Source organism: Gavia stellata, chromosome 8 (assembly GCF_030936135.1).
Source record: "Gavia stellata isolate bGavSte3 chromosome 8, bGavSte3.hap2, whole genome shotgun sequence".
NCBI lineage: Eukaryota > Metazoa > Chordata > Aves > Gaviiformes > Gaviidae > Gavia > Gavia stellata.
In genome coordinates this window covers 5,096,293-5,112,076 of record NC_082601.1, presented here as the reverse complement: position 1 = coordinate 5,112,076, position 15,784 = coordinate 5,096,293, and positions in this window count along the sequence as shown.

Sequence of the window (15,784 nt, the reverse complement as noted above, 5' to 3'; positions counted from 1 at the left end):
AATTCACTTTGAAACTCTCCAAACAGGAGGCGCAGCTCAACTGTGGAAGCAGAAGATGCAAAATGGGAATGTCACCCATTCGCTTCTCACGTGGCTGGTACTAACAGGTGGAGGATGCTTAACAAAAGCCATAATAAAGCCCCAGTGCCAACGGGAATTATCGACCCACATTATCCTTTCGTGCTCGTGCTTCCCAGCATGGACGTACAGGGCTTTTTGTTATTCCAGAAAGCACTGAGCACAAACGGAGCGGCTCATTCCAGCTGAACTGGGACTTTCTGCATGAGCTGACATTTTGGAAAGTAGTTTCCTTCTTGGAGCAGAGATGGGATTTTTCTGGCTTTAGCAAAGTGGGAAATTGTCCACAGCTCTTAACTTCCACTCCTAGCATATTTTCACTAAGTAATTTGCAAGCAAAACAGTCCAGAAAATGCTTGGTCAGAGCAACATGTTTTTATAGCCACTTTATTTGAAAGAGCAGAATATTTTTGGTAATGTTGCTGGAATGGCAGTTCCCTAATTCTTCGCTACACCGTTAGCTGCTTTTGCCCACATTTATACCTTTAGACCCAAAGATAAAAGTGAACAGTACCGCACCGTGAGTGGTTTGCATCCCCAGTCAGGAGGCATGAACAACCCTGCCCTCTCCGTAGCAAGGGGGACCCACTAGACCCACTGCAATGATAAGAAAGGATGTTTTTGGTGGGGACTGAAGCTCCCTTAGCAAGCTGACTCCAGTATCGCCTCCTTCCTTCACCATGCTACTTCTTTCCTCGTGACACTTAGCTCGGAGCTGGGAAGGGCAAAGCTGGCAGACTGGAAGATTGCCTAATGTGCTGTGACTGACATGTAATCGAATATTCAACCACTGGTCCTCATGTCGGCGGTAAAGTGAATATGACACCCTTCAGCTTAGTTGTGATCACGCCTCGTTCTTCTGCAAACAGTTTCATAAAGGTGCGGCCTGGCTTCTTTATGAGACGGATGTGTGAGATGGGAGAGCAGTCACGGAGGTCACCTGCTGCCGGGAACGTGCTGAGGACCTGGGAGGGACTGACCTTTAAATGCCAACCGCATCCCCGCCGCGCGCCCCCGCGCCTCGCGCCGAGGTGGGACTCGCCGCACGCTTGGCTTTCACAGCCACCATCGCGCTCAGTGACCTGGACGAGCCACCTGTTCGACATCAGATGACTCTATCTCTCGTAGCCTTTTTGGGTCTGTGAGTGCTGAGAAAAAAAAACACACACACACACAGAGACAGGAAAAAAGAAAGAACATTTGGGGGTGAGAAACCCCAAGGGAAGGAACTCAGATGTTCGGGTCAGGCCTTAGAAAAGGTATCAATTCTTCTTTCCACTTAGCCCAGCCTGCTGCCTGCCCGGGCTCTTTGTCTCTGCCCTCTTCCCAGTACAGAAAGCATTTCCCTTTTAAATGACATCTGAGTGCTGACATGCTGGAGGCACCCATCCTGCATCATCTCTGGCAGATGGTGCAGCTGGCCACGATTTTCGGGATTGCTTAAATAAAACCGCCGTGCCATATCAAGAAATGTAGAGAAAACGCTCAACAGTGCTTAAGATGTTTAAACATCACAAACTGTCTAAGACTTCAGATCGCTGTACTGCGCATTTTTGGTGATGTAACTATCCTTATTCATGTTAATAGTAAAATCCCCATCATGACCCATTTTCTTTTCTTCCTGGGAGGCAGAGACAAGTCCTACGATATTGCTGTTCTGACCCACTATCAGACTCTTTCACCCTGCTACATTAGGAAGAAGTTTGGACAATTGTAACAGCACAAGTCAAACACCTGAGGTTTCTGAAGAAGGGAGCTTCACTGCTGCAAGCGTCAGACCCGAGATGCCCCAACGCCGTCGGACAAGAAGCTGACCCACTCCTTTGGTCCACAAAGCCAGTAACGTCTCTGCGCGGCTTTCACAGACATGCAAGCAATTTCAGTGCAAGCAGCAATGTTCAAACCAACATAAATGCCAGCTTTCCTTTTCCCCTATGGTTTCGCCTGCTTTGAGCTAATTAGCCTGATGGCCATTTCCCTGCCCCCTGGAGATGGTTGTGTTTAGTGGTATATGTATTTGGGGAAAATGCCTTTTAAGTGAAAATTGTCATTGTCATATCCAGGAGCCATTTAGCTCTTTCTAGTTCTACAGTAAGTCTTCAGCTTTTCTACTAGTGATTAAAGTTAGATGGGATATTGGAAAATAACAACATTAGGAAACTTTAAGTCACAACTGCTGAAATCTGGGGTTGTGGAAGTGAAAAAAAGGGATTTAATGATGTCCAACTTAGTGGGACTTCTTAGAAGGTTTAAGCCCTGGTAGATCCCAAAGTACGTGAGACAACCTTGCAGCATTTATGAAGTTACCACAGGAGAGCCGTTACCGGTAGGTGTCGAAGGAGACCCCCTCACATCTGCACTACAGTAAAGCTACTGAACACAGTGATTCCTGGGAACCTGCCTAAAATTTACCGCCTCCCCCAGCAAGGGAGGCACCTGGGAGGGAGCTAACACTCCTGAAACAAATGAAGGTGCCTTGATTTTGTTCTCCAAACCCTGCTCAGTATTGTCTTGCCCAGGAAATAGTGCCTGTCATGCCAAAACAGAGTAGCTTGCAAAGATATTCAGGAGTCTCAATACGAAGCCAATCCCTGAGACGCTGAGATTAATTCCTGTATAGTTTCAGGCAGGTATTTTTTTATTTACTGAGTGTATTGACTGGCAAACCTCTAGGCATTTCAGAGTGCCATCTATCACTCAGGGTATCACCCCAGCATCCTCCTCGCGTTGCCTTCCCCCCGTAGTCCCCAAACTAGGCGAGAAAGCAGCAGGAAAAGGGCACGCAGCCCACTCCAGAGCTCCTCACACGTCTCTCCACGAAGGCGATGCTGCGAGCACGGGCAGCTGGCCGCCTTCCACGGGGACCACGCGCACCGCTTCCACCCCGCTCAGGCACCTCCGGCCGCAGATGTCGGCTTTTATTGCTCAGGTCTCCCATATCACTGGGCCACCTGTACAACATATTTAACATACAGCAGTTATTCTGTTGCTGTTTGCACTGAAATAATCTTGGCAGGGAATGGTAGTTAAACCTGAGCATAATTTTTTACACTGTGTGTAATGTAAAATCACCTCTTTGGATAAGTAATCCACTCTCGTTGCCTTCTTAATGGCATATAGTATTTCTTGTCACCATCAGAAATTGGCCAGAATTGGCATTTCAAGTCTGGATGTCTCCATTCCAGGTCCAGGTTGCAATTCCTGAAAATCTGGGGAACTTTTTACAAAGTCTGGATTTTAGGCGTGGGATACTGTTGGACCCTTCTCAACCGCTGAGATGGTGAAACGCAGCCCCATCACTCAGTTAGGTTTGAATGGAGGCCTCAGATTCAAACACAGATCCAGGATTTGGATGTGCTTTTTGGATTTATTCCCGTTCCTAGCCATATCCATTTGATGTAGCAGAGCAGGCTATCACACTGAGTAAAAAAAACTCTTGGAGCAACTATTGGGTTTTTTTTTTTTTTTTTAAGTGAATTCAAAATTTTCTTCTCCCAAACTTAGAGAGAGGTGGCATGACTTTGAACATTACAAGAACATAATTTTCTTCTGCTGCTGTTCCAGATATACAGGTTTTTTTTTCCCTCTGTTCGCCTTAAAAATTAGGTTGCTAATGATAATGTTCCTCTCATAGATGATCTTGTACTTTTTAATGATACCCATAGTTTTCCTCCACATAAATTACTAAATCCTCACAGAAATCTCTGTCTTGATTAGCACTCCTGCTAGTAAAATTTCACATACTAAATCAGTACCAGCTGTAGCAAGAAAGAATGAAAAAGGCAAGTGTAAATGTTCCATATGCCCTACCAAATTGGCATCTGTGTCAGTAACCCTGTGTTTTTTTAAACAATTGTATACATACATTCTCAGAAGTGTTTTGCTCACAGGATTCTGCAAGCAAAATTTCCTCTGTTGGTACATCACTGAAATGTCACATCTAAAAAAACCCCAGCAAGTAGTTTTTCTTCTTCTCCTTCCTACACCCAACCCTGACGTGCAATTAAATGAGTTACCTCGAGTTTACTGCACCTTTATTTTGACGTCTGCTCTCCGTAACCTGACACTGGAGCGCTTCTGCAAAGCTGCTTCACATTTAGCGCTTGGTTATTAGTAACACTACCGAAAGCCAAAGCTACTACGGCACTGTAATTATTTCCAAGCTGAATTCAGAAATAAGGACTCGAGTTCCAACTCGGCTGTTGGGGAATGCTGCGCTGGGAAGCGTTCCTACGAGCCAACATCTCGTCTTTCGCGTGACTCATGAATGATGATGCAGGAGGGAGCGCGTCCCGGGGACGGCCCAGAGCTCTGACCCAGACTGGTCAGTGACTCAGCTTCATCATGCAAAATCACGATTTGGGTACAGAGTAGGCGATAGTTATAGCCTCTTGGACCGTCCTTACGGTAGTAAACTGACTGAGCACCACCTGCACCATCATTTTGCCGTCTAACAGAAGAAAGCCCAGAACACGATGCGATAAATATGCACACAACACAACTTAAAAGTAACCAACTATGTCCTCAGTGAAAACACTTTTAAGTCAATTTATGCCTATCCTGCAACTGGAATTTGATCAGTACGGCAAAATGGACTTTCAAAGTTAAACAAACATTAACTACCGCTCCAAATGGGTAGCAAATGCCGCAGCTTTCTGTGGAAAGATGATACGGAGCCAGACTGTCCGCTGGTGTAAGTCAACCTAACTTCACTGGACTTCGGTGGAGCTGTGCTGATCAACACCAGCTGACTGTCTGATCTACTGGAAACCCAAAAGCCAGCCATGGTGTTTCCCTGACATGGGATGATATAAAGTAAACAGGAAGAATTAAGAACCAGTTAAGGGCATTAATCAGAGGTTTCTGGGAATAATAAAATATTTCTCTCATTTCCAACAGTCAGAAAGACCCTCTCTCCTCACACTCTCGGCCATGACAAAGTGGTGACACTCATTAGGGTTTTTTCCAGTGCAATATGGAGTGTATATTTGCACATCATGTCATGCCTGTCCATGGTAATCAGAAGCCATTATTTCCAAAAGCTCAAAATTCCCTCCTGGACCCTGGTATGCCAAGTTTCAGTTCACAGTGATTTCTTCTTTTTTTTTATGGTTGATTTATAATTGCTGCAAACAGAAGTTTATAATGGAAACGCTGACAAAACCGTAACTACAGTGTCGTGTTAACACTACTATTGCTGCCTCTGTCAGACTTCCCTTTAACCCTATGAGCCAAGACTTGTATCGAGTATCAACAAAAGCCCAGAAAACGCAGGGCACAGCAGACAGAGTAGAGAACTGGAGACAAGACTCCTGGAATAAAACCCTTGCCTCAGTGAAATCAAAGGGATTTTATCCCTGGTGTCTAGTCTCGCTTCTGCCAGACACTTGCTGTGTAATTTAGACAAATTTATCCTCTGCAAAATGGACAGGAAAATATGTTCTGCACTTACTTTACAAGTGTTGCAGCATGATTAGCAAATCATGCTATTAAAGGAAGCAGGGGAAGGCTAAGGATAAATATAAATGTTACCTACAAATTATTTAAAAAAAAAAAAAGGCAAATATTATTCTAGGCATCCTCTATGCAGGGGAGGCAGTAGGATCTTTACAGCTCTGCCCGCACGTATTTACACAGAGACATCAATATAATATCTCCCTGCAAGACCCTCATTATCTGGGTCTCGTCTCATGTTTGTGATTTTCAATTTTATTCCTGGCTTAGGTCTCATTCTTGACGTTTTTCTGTAGGTTTTGTATGCAATAATACACATACATTAGATGGTGTTGAAACCATCAACCCAAGTTACTATTTTTAGTGCAGTGCAGAGGATGGGACAGAGACATAAGTGACAATTAAAGAGAATATATTCAGAGCTGTCATCAGCAAATTTTTTTTTCTCTTGCCAGGAATCCTAAGTGTGTAGAAGGGCCTCCTAGGCAAAGTTTCTAAGGCAAAACACTCGGGTCATTCAAAAAAAACCAACTAAATGACATCACCAGGAGGCTGGGCTGCTAAAAGGCTCCCGATCACCGAGTTCTGAGAAAACTCTTATTCGCTCCCTCAAATTGCTGATCTGCCTCTTTGCTTCTGTACTACCCATGCACAAAGCCTGCAGATGTATATAATTTACAGAGCTTTCCTCATCAAGGGGATTAGGCAGCCCTCTTTCAATATGTATAAGAAGTACAAACACACACTTACCCACTATGTTTTACGCCTGCCTGCAACAAACAGCTGAACAGATTGTGATGAAATTCAGACATTGACAATCTGACAAAAAACTTCTTTTTTGCCTTAAAATCTGGCTTCCAGAAGTTTTGCAAATCTAAATATTTTATTTGAATACTGCGAGGGCCCCAATCTTACGGAAAGCCTATGAAGCAAACACGTAGATACATGTAGTTAAGGAGGAAAAAAAAAAGAAAAAAGCACAGACACATACACAAAACGCATCTATTCGGTGCAACTTGCCAATTTTCACAATGACTCGGGTGCGTTTTCTCTCCCCGGCTCCTGAGACCGTAACCAGACTCCTCTAATAAGCGCTTTTTGCCCACCAGTGTGTCAACGGTGCTTTAACAGTAGTTTCAGTGTCAAATTGCCCTTTCCTCAGCAGGGATTGTTAAGCCTTTCTGTATTATACTTCCAAGACTCTCACGAGCTGGAGTTGGGAGATATAATATTTTCTTTGAAGTTTGCATTTCACAACACGCTGGGATGCAAACAAGCTCCAGTTTCTCAGTAGTCAAACAATTCTGGCACACAGGGACTAGGACTAAATATTGTACCAAATTTTCTAATTACGTCTTTGTGATATTTACTACACCATGTTAGGTGAAAGCAGATTCTAATCAATATAAACCCCCTTGTCTAAACAGGACATCTGGGCTTTGAAATATTCTGTTTGTTGTCTCAAAATTACCCTCTAGCAAGCCACCATAACAATATAATATCTTAGTCATGGAAAACTTTGGAGTATTTCTGATAAACTTATCATAAACAGATGAGTGCTTTCTCTCTTACAGTATTAAGGTGATGCAAAAAGTGAAGATAAAAGTCAGCTGTATGCATAAAATCATAGAGACTTATGCCAACAAAATGCTATGTTTACAAGTTTAAAAGCTCAAAAGTCTGAAAAGGCAAAAATTGGGATTCTTAAAGTAACACTAACTCAGCCACATGGCACATCCTGGCACGCACATTTAGCAAAATAAACATTAGCATATTCATATACACAGTTCTAGAGCAACGTATTTTTAATGTGGCCAAACTAATTCAACAATGGGAATCTCAACTTTTCTCATTTTATGGCCAAATTCTCAGCTGGCAGAGATATATTATTTCAACAAACCGACATCATCTACAGCAGCTAAGCAGCAGAACCGTTTGCTTCTGAGCAGGCAAGTGCCAGATTCTGATGCACTTACGATGACAAGTCTCTTTTTCTGACTTTAATATCAATATTCATAAAACAAGATAGACAGATGTGATTAAGAATCAGCTCCTTAACCAGAAGCCTGAGCTTTCCAGCGCAAAAACATTCACGAGAGTCACATTTTTGCCTGTGTTTTCTCATGTAAGAGACTTGGAAGGAATCCAGCCTCCCTGGTACAAGTATTTTACAGCACAAGATGTGGACAGTTGTAACTCTTTGGACCTGAACTTTGGATGATGCCGACTTTTACTGACTCTCTCGGCTTTGTCTGGCAATTCCTTGATTTGTTCTTCCAACGATGACAAACCGCACCGGAGGGGAGCATCTCCCCGCTCGCCAGGCACATGGGCATGTCAGTGCAGGATCCGTTCCCGCATTCAAATCTTCCCACAGAGAAAGTTTTCTGTGCTGAGGGCATTCTCTATGGATAACGAGACAGATCCCGGCTCCCAGAGCAGCTGCCTTTGCAAAGCTGGCTTATCCCATCACCCCCGAATTGCCCTCGGTGGAGAGGATCTCCGGATGGCGCCGGGCCAATGCCGCCAGCCTTCTGCCATCCCAACCTGCCCGCGGGGCGGGCACCCTCCCATCACACCGGGGCTCGCCAGCCCGGGATAAGGGGATCTAAAAATGACACAAAGCCCCCTTTGCCCCACCTTAGTATGACCTATGCTAAATCCAGCTTGGCTGGGGCTGAGGATCAAGGCCCTTAGACACTCTTAACTTAATGCTGCAGGTAGGAATACAACTCCCCCCTGATCGACTGCTGTTTATTTTTATTTTTCAAGTGCCCAAGGTCCTGGTCAGGACTGTGGCGCCGCTGAGCGACACACTACAAATATGGAAAAGCCTCAAAAAAGATACATGAAGAGTAGGCAGTGAGATGCAATTGCGTGTAAATTGTTTGTATACACTATGTGCAAATAGTTTGTTGTTTGGTCAGTTTGTTTTTTTTTTTTTCTTTTTTTTGGTAAAGGATCTTGAACCTCACCCAGCTAGACTTGGAGGCATCCGGAGCGAGATGGTTAATTGTTAACAGGCTTCGTAAAGACACACGGGGAATTAATTCTCAGATCACCTCTTTTCCCCTTTGCAAGTCACAAAAAAGCCTCCAGAAAAGCTTAGCTATCCGTACCATTTCAAACAGTAAATGTTGCCGTTTCAGGGTTAGATTTGGGGGAAAAAAAAAAAATACTGGAAAGCACTTCACACCTTCAAGATCTCTAGCCTGCTAACAAACTGGATAGATATTGGCAAAGAGGTTCAAAAGTTAGTAGGGGCGACAGACAGAAAAACAGACAGTGCAATTGCTTCATTTCCATAAGCAATCATGCCAAAAAAATCAGATTTGATTAATAATTAAAAAACAAACAAACAAAAAAACCCCATTATCTTGAGAATCAGGAATAAGTCTGACCAGAAAGTTCAGAAAGGCCTAGACATAGAAAAACAAAGGGTTATAGGGCAAATTGTGACGTTGAGGCTTTGTTACAGGCCTTCCACGTGAATCGGATGGCTACGGCAGAGCCTGCCCCGTCCCAGAGAGGGGACGCTTCGGCGTAGTGGGGGGGACCACCCGCCTCCCCCGGGACCCGCGACCAGGAGTGCCCAGGCCATGGGGTGGGAATGGCCATCCGAGAGTCCCGGACCAATTACCCAGTAACACCCCCAAGCTCTGAAGATCTAAAGATCCCCTGAATAATCCTATTCAGGGAGAAGAATTATAACCATGAAGGGCAAAAACGGGGGGAAATGGGATCCTTCCTCAGGCCCCTGGCAGACACGGAGAGGACAATGGGGAAATAAGAGCTAGCACGAAAGTTTCCCCGAGTACGTCCTCAGCCACCGCCGTTTCGGATGAGAATTTCCAGAGGCAGGAACTAAAAGAATATTGCGATTTTCTTTGGGGGATTAATTACTTTGCCGCTTGTTACCTTTTGTTAGAGGCGCGACACCCCGTAACCTTGTTGCACAAGGCACCAGATGTCCGTTTGGATATCAGTTTTGGAAGAAAAATGGGATTTTTTCCCATTTGAGTCCACAACTTATTTTTTTCCTGATAAAAACCCCATGAATTGTAAGAGAAGCAGACACCAAAATGTGCTACAAATGATACAGACGGGTGCTGAGTGCTTTGGGTGAAAATAAATAAATAAAGGCAGTCCTTCCTCCCGCTCGCATTTGCTGGAGACGCGTATCCCCTTACAAATAAAAAAAGTATTAAGAACATGTTATGAAAAATAACAAAGAATAGCAGAGAAATCAGAAAGTGAGTGGCACTTCAGATGGAGTTTAGCAAATTAAGTCATTGACCTGAAGAGGAGATTAATACCAAACAAGGTGCCCCTTCTTCTGAAGTAATGAATATTCTTCAAACAGCAAGGGAGCACTGACTGCTGTTTGATGCTGATGACATTGAAAATTTAGGAGAACAGAAATTCCATCATTTTTCATTTGTATGCAAATGCGCCTGTTCCAGAAATTAACCCCTGAACCCCATGTCAGTTTTCATCTGGAGGAATTCTCTTTGCTAGCATCACACAGCGCAGCCTTGCTGCTATCCTGGGGTCACTGGGGCTTCCCCGCACAGAACAACACAAAACCCGAAACCAAACCAAACCAAAACAAAAAAAAGGGAAGAAAGCAGGGTGGGGGAAATTGGCCAAATCATGCCCGGCTTTGTTTACCCCCATTAATGGGGGATAAAGGAGCAATAGAAGGAAAAGCGTGTTGTAAAATGCACATCTCTAATGCATGGCTCTGGGTACTGCCATAATTGTCATGCAAAATGCAGCCCTACCTCTTTAGGCAGAGCAGCGGCCACTAATCACTTCCACTGGTGTTAAGGTGAACCACGGGCCAATATACAACCGTATTACTCTTCCTTTCAGCTGGGCTTCCACCGCTCCAAAGTTCCTTTGTCACTTAGCACCTTAGACAAATGCTACTATCTGCATCTGAAGGGGTAAGAGATGATGGAGGCTTTTTAATTGATGTGGATTTAATTATGCTAATTTAGACAGCTGTAAAGCCTTTTCAGTATAGCTGCATAATGGGACCAGCAAATACAGGTGTCCTTCACTGCAGGCGCTTAATGTTTAACCTTAGTCCTTTCGTTTGGTAAGGAAGGGAAAATGCACAGTAATGGTTAACCAGCAGAAAGCTCTATTTCTTGAGGACCTAAAGAGGACGCTTCACTTTGATTCTTCGTACAATCCCATGGAAATCCAGACACGCTGGGCAGAGCACAAATACTTTTCACTGCAGCGATGCCCGCTCTGACGGTGAGGCTGAGGCCGAAACAAGAGGGTTTGGGTCTCATGCAGGCTTCAGCATCCTGCACAGGCTGTCCTTCACTTCAGTTAGGCCACCTCCAAACGAGTGTTTAATTTAAGACAGCTTTTTCGTCCTCCTTCTGCAGCCCTTTCTTGTCATCTTTATTAATCCTTTGTATCCAACCACCTAGAGCATCAGCAATGATTGAAACCGATAAGCAAGATATATTCTTAGGGCATTTCCTTGGTGTCTTACCCAGACCCTCTGAGGCTGCTATGCCTCTACCCTTCCCAATACTCCCCATCCTATGTCCTTTCTCCAGGCTAGGGCTGACCCCCGCAGTGACCATCTAGAGATCTATTTCGTAGGGTCTGGGTTTGGCCAGCTCAGCTCCCCAAAGTGGCCATGCACCACGCAACATCAGTGCTGCTTGCAGGGAAGGGTGGAAATGCTTGGCCAAAGGTGAGGATGGGACCACTGAGCATTTTTAGTAGAGGATGAATCATAGCCCAGAAGCGCTTTGGTGGCCAGAGGCAGCCTCAGTGACCAGGTGCCTTGTGTTCAGAAGCCTACATGTCACCTCCAAGCTCTCCTGTTCAGTGGCACTGCCTTATTTGTATGACCACTACAGCACAGTATTAATAGCTAAAGGGTTTTTTTTAAATAGAAGGTGCTATTTAACTGAACACTTATTAGAGTAGGACCAGAAGCTTTGGCATACAAATTCTGGCAGACCTCACTGAAGAAATTTCAGGTGTTATTGGGCCGAGCTACACATCACCCATCACTGATGCAGCAAGAGTAGTCTGCTCAGACAGTCTGCCTTTGGGTCGTACACTTCTCCCAGAACATCTCTTTTTTAAGGAGTGCTGCCAAACGGGTGAATACGCTGGACGTATACGCTACACCATCAGATGGAGTTGATTTGTGTAAGGCAGGAGAACGAAGATTAAACCCAGGTGTACAAAGCCATCTGCTGCTACATCTTCTTTAGGTCTCCCAGGGCAGCAAGAGCAGAGATAACGGGAAAAGTGCTTTCCCATCATGCGACAGAGCGTGCAGGCCCACTCTGTGATGGGAGCTGCCCTGCATTTCTGTGTCTGTCAACATCGTGGTGGCATCTGGATGCCGCACTATCTCTAATAATTCCTGAAGTGCAGTAGAAATGGGCTTTTATCCCATTCTCCACTGAGGTTATGTGATTTGCCCAAGTTCATAGAAAGCAGGGACGGAAATTCAGATTTTGACTTTTCTTCCACTGTTTGATCCCCCAGTATGAAATCGCGCCCCTCTTCTTTCCCCACATTTTCCTCCCTGCCTGCAGTTTCATCTTCTGAGCTCTCGGCACTGGCGATGGCAATCCTCTCCGTTTGGGAATAGCTCCTGTCCCGGGAAATGTTAACGCCAGGCACCAAGGGGTTAGCAAAGTACTATACTTCAACCAAATTAACCAGCTTCCAAGTCTGCAAATTCTGCTGCCTAGATACAGCTAATTCTCCCCAAACACTAAGTCCCCTTGTCCCCCCAGCTCCTCCTCAGGAACAGCCAACTGCAAAGCACTAGATAGCTATTATATTCATATGCATATATTATAAGCATTAGCTTGACAAGCTTGCTGGTGACAGCATCAGTCATACTTCGCTTCATCCTCCTCCTGTGGTCCAAAGCTGGATTCAACGCCCATGGGCCCACGCTGGGCTCACACGGCAGCTGTAGGGCCAAATGCCAGTTAATCTGGAAGATACCCTTTCCAACAACAGCACCTGACTTCCTGGCCGGCTTCCCCCAAGGTCTCCTCAGTTGTTCTGGCAGCTGGGACATGGACAATGCACTTGGGGTTGGGTCAAGTTTTCCTCTTGGCTGCTTTGAGCTCTTTGATGCCACTTTCCTTGACTCACCCTTGATTAGGGGGAACGGTCTCTATTACATTTTCAAATAACCTGATATCCATAAGAAAGGCTTTGGGGTAGGTTTTATTTTAAGTGTTATCCATTCTTACGTTTGCCTGATGCAGAAATGTAAGAATTGGTCCTAGAGCCAAGCAAATCCTGGTGCTTAGCCCAGCAGTATATCGAATTTCTTTTGCATATCCAGAATGAAAATGCACAGTCTTTTTAACAGGGACAGCCAACGTACAAAATACCAATGTAAGCACTCTGCTCTGTATTTTAACAGATTTCAGGAATTTGTGGGAATTCTCTCTAACGTTGGAGAGTAAAAGATCTGAAGAAATGCTCTTGCAAAAAAAATACAAATGGGCGCTTTGATAACTATAAAGTTGCTTTCTTGGACTGAGAGCCCACATTAGGAACCAAATAAAATATTTAAAGGCAAAAATCTTGCAAAGTTTCCTCCCATGAAAGGGAAAATATGGTCTATGCTATACCAGACCTTCCTCTTGCAAAATCTGTTTAGGAGTTGCCATGAAACAAACAGTATTCAACAAAGAGCTTGACAGTTTTTGTTAAAGTTGCATTTATATATATTCCTAGGAACGGTTGGTTTGATTTTTCTTTAAATCCAAGTGTCAAGTTGCATTTCAGACCACATATAAATATAATTTTGCTCTCACATAATGCTTTTGTATTTGGTGTAATTCCATTTACTGCAGCGGTGTTACCTTTCAGTTACTCTAATGGGAACAAGAGCAGAATTACGCCGATAAAAAAAGCTGCTTACAGAAAGAAATACAGAAAGAAAGAACACAGAAATAAATACTTCCCCTGGCTTATTTAATATATTTGTTTGTCCAAATTGTAACATGGATATTTATTTCAAGAAATTTTGTTTGATCAGTAAGAGTAAACACTGATATATCTTAAACTCCAACAAGCAGTTTTTACAATTCATCAAACGACACCTAACTAAGATTTAGTCGGTCAACTGAAGGAAACAAAAAAAGGTTTCAGGTCATATAATTATACCCTTCTGTTTCCCAACTTTCTTAGAAATCTCTGTCTAAAAATAATTCCAGCATCCGGATGCCTTGAACAACTGGCTTATTTTAAAATACATAAAAACTCTGATTCCGTCCTTAGCCATTTTAAGGTCTTGGTGCTGGCACGCAGTAATAGTGCTTAGCACTACTATATACCGCTTTCCATCTCCAAAGCACTTTACAAACATTAACTAATTAATCCTCACAACACCCCTGTGAGGTATGTAGGTAAGTATTGTCATCCAATTAGGTGAGTATTAAGCACTGTTATCCCACCAGATAAGTATTAAGGTCTCCCATTTTACTGGGGATCCTGAGGACAACAGGTTAAGTTACTTACCAAAGGTCACAGGGGGAGTCGGGAGAATAAAACTTGGGATGCTCTGGTTTCTTCCTGGCTATTCAGGCATCCGGGCAGCATCCGGTGCTGCTCCCTCAACAAAGGCAGCCATCGCCATCCACATGGAAATTAGGGCTTTCTATAACCCTCCAAGACACAGAGCAACGAGCAGGGTGCGGTGGAAAAGACGTGCCGGAGAAGCACAGCCTCCCCTCTTTGAGGTGGGCAAAGATGACACTGCCTAGAAAACTTCTCAGGAATTTTATTAAGAATAAAGGTCTTGGATCCGGGCGTTTTCCTGGGGGTACGCATTCAAGCATATTGACAGGCCTTGCCAATCAAAAGCTCCTTCTTCCCCTCCCAGTTTACCTTTCTTTTCCACTGTCTTGTAAAGATGGACTCATATGAAAGTCTCACATCCAGTCCACAAATACATAAAGCTATCGATCATGGTTTGCATCTTCTTAACATAAAAAAGCCCAATCTGAAGCCCCATCTCAGAGGCTTCCAAGTTTGTAGGTAAGCTTGAATCCACAAATACACTTGATGGGGTGAATCCCTTTTCAGAGCATCTAGAAAACAGGACTAGCCAAGCACATTTTGGGTTTTACTCTAGTCTCAGCAGATGTCAAGCTGGTGAAATAATATCATCTGTCCCCCAGAGACAATGCCAGTGTGCGCATCTGCTTTTAATTTCACTTCGCTGCTAGAGAAAAAGTGAAAGCTCCTACTGTAACTCCACTTGGAGCTGTGTTTGCAAGTTAAAAGAGTCTTGTCTTAGAGTCCTATGGGTTTTGTGAAGTTACTGAATTTTAGACTGCTGTAAGAAGGCGCCCAAAAAAGCAAAACTCACTCCAAGTGAGCCTGTTACAAGCCGCAGTCCCAGGTGGGGCATATTGCAGGGTCTGCTCAAGGACCCATCCTTTGCTGACACGCGACGGACGGTCAGGACTGTCCTCTGCTCAGCAGTTGGGCCCTTGGCTGGAGGCAATGTCATCCTGCCGGAGCAGCCCGTGAGCGATAGCAGCTCTTCTTCTGAGCGTGGCGGATGGGCGCGGCGACGCTCCAGCTTCTGCTGGAGCTGGGGTAAATCCCAAGTGGGAAAAAAACCAAAAAAGACCTCGACGAGATTTGAACTGAGCTGATTTACGTTTTCAAGTGGAAGGCAGTTTTAGCTGAAGTAAACTACACAGTTTTTAGATCATTCAAAATTCATGGTCGTTTGATCCCACAGGACATCAAACACACACAAATGATTTGCCAGGAATCCCTACAAATGGAAATCACCAAACCTTGTATGGTTCCAGCAAAAGTCTTAAACCAGTTCTAAGGAAGAAAAAAAAAAAAGGGGGGGATTAAAATAGAGAATTTTTATTTCATTCATCTACACAAAAACATCTCCAGTGCAATACATATCCGGATCAAATGCACACAAAGAAGTAGCCCAAACATCTAATGTCCTGAAACTCAAAAAACCTCCAATCCACAAACCAAAAGCAAATAAACAAATGCAAATAAGAGTCATGAAAAAAGAAAGTAGATTTAGATTCTGTTGCATTTGTTGGAGTGGTTTTATTTTAACATCGGACTGAAGTTAAAAAAAAATAATCTGAGAAAACTAACACAAAATGCAGGTAATAGACATAACATGTGTGTTACAGTCATGAGAAAGAAAATAGGCAACCAAAACTGTGACAAGAATGTGCTTAGTTAC